This window comes from Gossypium arboreum, chromosome 2 (assembly GCF_025698485.1).
Source record: "Gossypium arboreum isolate Shixiya-1 chromosome 2, ASM2569848v2, whole genome shotgun sequence".
In the NCBI taxonomy this organism is placed as follows: Eukaryota; Viridiplantae; Streptophyta; class Magnoliopsida; order Malvales; family Malvaceae; genus Gossypium; species Gossypium arboreum.
The window spans coordinates 36026857-36031987 of NC_069071.1; the positions used below are offsets into that span (position 1 = coordinate 36026857).

The 5131-nt window shown below is 39.0% G+C and overlaps 1 non-coding gene across 1 annotated transcript; it reads left to right on the top strand.

Moving 5' to 3' along the window:
- Positions 1–3005: 3005 nt before the first annotated feature.
- LOC128289553 (small nucleolar RNA R71) lies at positions 3006–3112 on the top strand. The gene has a single exon (XR_008279198.1). It is a non-coding gene; the product is annotated as a small nucleolar RNA R71 (small nucleolar RNA).
- Positions 3113–5131: the final 2019 nt, after the last annotated feature.

Sequence of the window (5131 nt, forward strand, 5' to 3'; positions counted from 1 at the left end):
CCTCGTGTCCGACTCCGGCGACGGTCTCGGGTACGGGGTGTTACAATAACAATGAGAATAAGAATAGAAATGTAATGGGTATGAGGTTTTCCTAATATCAATTTAACACGGAATGTATGATAACTAATCCTAGGAATGCAAATTAAATGATAGACATTTGCATGGTAATAGCATGAGAATAAGCATAGTAATGGCATGACTAACCTAAGAATGCAAATTAAATGATAGAATGATGAGCAGAATGAAAAATAGTTCAAAAGATATAAAGATTATGTTGATACTAAGCATTAGAAATAAGTAAAATAGAAGTGAAAGAAGTAAACAAACGCTAAGGGAGAGAGATTGAGCGTCAAAAATGGAGTGGGAAGCGGTGCACGGGCATGGCAGGGAGGGCGTGTGGACTTGCAGCGGCTAGGGTTAGGGTTTTTGAATGGGGAAGAAAGTGAATAGTGCAAGGCATTTATAGATCTTGGGCACACGGCCAGGGAACACGCCCGTGTTCCCCAATTTCAGCCCGTGTGATTCGCGAATTTTGAAATTGGGCGCGTCTGACATTTAATACATGCCTGTGTTCCTTGAGCGTGTGGGTGCACATGGCCGTATCGCACGGCTGTGTCTGGTGTTGTTCGTTTCTCCCACGCCCGTGTTCATTTGATAGGTTTGACCACAGGTGATAGACACGGGCATGTCACATGCCCGTGTTGTTTTAACCGGTTCGCCCACGGTTCTTCCACATGGGCATGTTGAACGCCCGTGTTGTTTTCGCAGGCTCGACCACGGCCATGTCACACGGTCATGGCATTTTATCGTAGCCCGTGTTTGGGGATATCTTTGCCCTGTTTTCACACGGCCATAAGCACGCCCGTGTTCTTGGCCGTGTCTCTGTGGAAAACCTGTACTCAAGAGCTCCGTTAGTAAGTTAGATGTTGAAGACTAAATTTTTAAAGAAGTTAATACAGTTAATGCTTGGGTTGCCTCCCGAGAAGCACTTATTTATAGTCTAAGCTTGACTTACCTCTCTGTTGAATGATCATGGTGGTTTCAGGAGTTTATTCTCCTCATTCCTGCTATTAATCTCATCAAAATAAGGTTTTAAACGGGTGTTGTTTAACTTAAAGTGCCAGACTTGGGATGACTCACCTCGACCGTACCGAATGGGAAAATGCTAAGTACCGTAAGAGGGATTTCTTCATTCGATGTGGTAGTGACAACGTGAGGATCGGCAGCATCTAATAAGACTTTATCTCCAACCTTAAGTTGATTTGGAGAGGTATCGAGTTCGTTCTGGCGTAGTTTCAATTTATCGTGTGTTCTCGATTTATGTGTTCACCATTCATCTAGCTCCTCTATTTGTAGCTTTCGTTCTTCATGGATAGGTCATCTACTATTGTTTGAGAATGGCTCATGTACTTCCTCCAAACTTATCTCCTGCAAAGTGGGTTGTATCATATGGTCAGTTTTAATACAATGGTTTAGATGATCACCTTCAATTTCCGATGTGTTGCCTGAATTGCGAGCTTGAAGGCTGATTGTTTCGTCTCCCACACGGAGTGTGAGTTCACCTATGCCAACATCAATAATTGTTTTAGCAGTTGCTAAAAAGGGCCTTCCTAGTATTAAAAGAGTGTTGCTATCCTCCTCTATGTCTAGAACAATGAAGTCAACGGGAAATATAAATTTATCAAGTTTAACTAGCACATCTTCAATAATACCCCTAGGAAATCTTATAGTTTTATTTGCTAATTGAATACTCATCCTAGTCTGTTTGGGTTTCCCAAGACTAATTGTTTAAACATTTTATAAGGCATGACGTTGATACTAGCCCCTAAATCAGCTAATGCATTATTAACATCTAAACTACCAATTAAGCAAGGAATTGTAAAACTCCCTGGATCTTTTAGTTTGTCCGGTAGCTTATTTTTTAGAATAGCTGAGCACACTGCGTTTAGCTCCACATGCGACGCCTTATCCAACTTTCGCTTATTTGCTAAAAGCTCTTTTAAAAATTTCATTGCGTTTGGCATCTGAGATGGGGCTTCAATAAACGGTAAGTTAATATGTAATTTTTTTAAGAGTTTAAGGAATTTACCAAATTGTTCATCTGAGCGGTCTTTCCTTGTCGTGTTGGGGTATGGCACACGAGGTTTATATTTGACATTCACTGATTTGTTTGTATTTTGATCTACCTCACCTTGACCTTTGCTTACCACAGTTTCTTGCTTCGGTTCTAGTTCAGGCTCAACAAATCCTTCTTCATCTTGAACATTAATCGCGTTGAGCTGTTCCCTTAGGTTAGGTTCAGTATTACTTGGCAAGCTACCTTGTGGTCATTCGGAGATTAGTTTGGAAAGCTGGCCTATTTGAGTTTCAAGCCCTTGGTTCGACGCTTGTTGATTTTTAAGTGCTGTCTTGGTGTTCTGAAAACGAGTTTTTGACACCGATATAAACGTTGAGAGCATCTTTTCAAGGTTAGGCTTTTTTTCCTATTGGTAGGGTGGTTGTTGGTAGCCTGGAGGTTGTTGTGGTCTTTGATTTCCTTGACCGCCCCACGAGAAATTGGGATGGTTCCTCCAACCTGCATTGTAAGTGTTACTATATGGATTCTTTTGAGGTGGAGGATTATTACCCATGTAATTTGATTGCTCATTATCCATGTTGTGGCCATAAGGTTGGTATTCTGAATGGCTTGTTCCACCTCCACTTGCTTCGTACTGCATCACTGGGTGAACCTGTGAAGAACTAAGAAAACTATCAATTTTCTTATTCAAGAATTATACCTGATTAGAGAGCATGGTGACCGAATCGACGTTATAAACACCGACTGTTTTCAATGGCTTTGTCCTCATGACTTGCCACTGATAGTTATTCAGTGACATCTTTTCTATGAACTCATAAGTATCTTTAAGTGTATTATTGTTGATGGTTCGCCAGCAGCTGCGTCAACCATTTACTGAGTCAAAGGATTCAGACCATTATGGAATGTTTGAACTTGGAGCCAAAGCGATAACCCATGGTGAGGACACCTTCTCAGTAAGTCCTTGTATCTCTCCCATATATCGTAGAGTGTTTCTAAATCCATCTACACAAAAGAAGAGATATCGTTACGTAATTTAGCCGTTTTAGCCGGCGAAAAATATTTTAGTAAAAATTTTTCGGTCATTTGTTCCCAAGTAGTAATTGACCCTCGTGGTAACAAGTTCAACCACTGTTTAGCTTTGTTCCTCAATGAAAAAGGGAATAGTCGAAGACAAATGGCATCATCAGAAACACCATTAATTTTAAATGTATCGCATAGTTCCAAGAAGTTGGCTAAATGAGCGTTAGGATCCTCATCCTGTAAACCATCAAACTGAACAAATTTCTATATCATTTGAATAGTGTTAGGTTTTAATTCAAAAGTATTTGCAGCTACAACAGGTCTAACTATGCTTGATTCAGTTCCTGTTAAAAAAGGTTTAGCATAATCATACATAGTGTGTAGAGCAGGATTTTGATTAACCGCAATTGCAGGAGGTAGCTGATTGCCTTGGTTTTCAGCCATCTCTTCGGTTGGGAGTTGACTATCGTCTTCTTGCTCATTCTTTATGTATCGTAAGCTTCGCCTTATTTCTCTTTGATTTCTGTGAGTTGTACGATCAAATTCTTCGTCAAAAAGTAATGGTTCTGACAGGTTTCTTCTAGTCATAAATTATAAAAACCTGCCAAGAGAAGGAGAAAGTAAATTAATAAGTAATAATAATAATAATAAATTAAATTGCAAGGAAAATAAATGGCTAAAGTAATAAAAATTGAGCATTCCTAATATCTTAGTTCCCCGATAATGGTGCCAAAAACTTGATCGCGTGATTTCATGATAGGTTTTAAATATTTATAATTACTCATTCTTGAAACAAACTATTATCGCGATGTAGGCAAGTGTACCTATCGAACAGTAGTATAGTTTTAGCAAGATCGGATTGTCGAACCCAAAGGAACTAAAAGTACTAGTAATGACTGTCTTTTTATTATCTAGCCTAAGAATAAAGAGGTTTTTGTTTTAACTAACTAATTATCTAAACTAAGAATTCACAGAGAATAGAGTTGGGGAATTGCTTTTGGGAAAATTGATTGAATGAAGACAATACCTAAGGAAAAATCCACCTAGACTGTACTTGTTATTCTGGCTCCGAATCAGATGATTTATTCATTTAACTTGTTCCGTAGAGATCCCTAAGTTATGTTATTGTCCCTATTCAAGACTAATAACGTCTAATCCCTAGATTGAATAATTGAGACTTTTCTCTAATTAACACTCTAGGGTTGCATTAACTTGATCTATGGATCCCCTTATTAGGTTTCACCCTAATCCGGCAAAATCTTGTTACCCTATGTCTAGGTGCACAATCAACTCCGCTTAATTATGACAAATGTACTCTTAGACAGGGTCTATTCCTCCTCTGAATAAAAGCTTATCTTGAATCAGTATCCTGGGATATTAAAACAAGAATTAAGACGCATAATTAAGAACAAGTTAAATATTTATCATACAATTTAAAAAATAATAACAAGATTCGTCTTAGGTTTCATTCCCCTTAGGTATTTAGGGGTTTTAGTTCATAACTAAATAAGAAAACATTTGAGAATAATAAAGAATACAAAACATAAAGAAAACCCAAAACTCCTGAAGGGGGAATTGAGGAGAGATCTTCAGTCTTGATGATGAATCCGGCTTCTGAGATGGATCAATCGGCTTCCTTGGAGTAATTCCTTACTCCCTCTTCTCCGTCTCCTTTTCTTCCTCCTCTAGGGTGTATTTATAGGCTTTGGAATGCCTAAAAACCCTCAAAATTAGCTTTTTTCGAATTGGACTCAACTTGGGCACGGCAAGGACATGCCCATGTAACATGACCGTGTGCGATTACTTCAGGCTGTGCTCGAGCCTACCAAATTGACACGGTCGTGTGATCTACCCGTGTGAGGAGGCCCAGGCCGTGTTGATTTTGTACTTTGGCTCATTTTCTCTGTTTTTGGCCCGTTTCTCGTTCCTTTCGCTCTCCTATGCTCTCCTAAGTATAAAACATGAAATTAGAGCATTAGGAGCATCGAATTCACCAATTCTAATAGGAAATAATCCATAAAATGCATTAAGCAT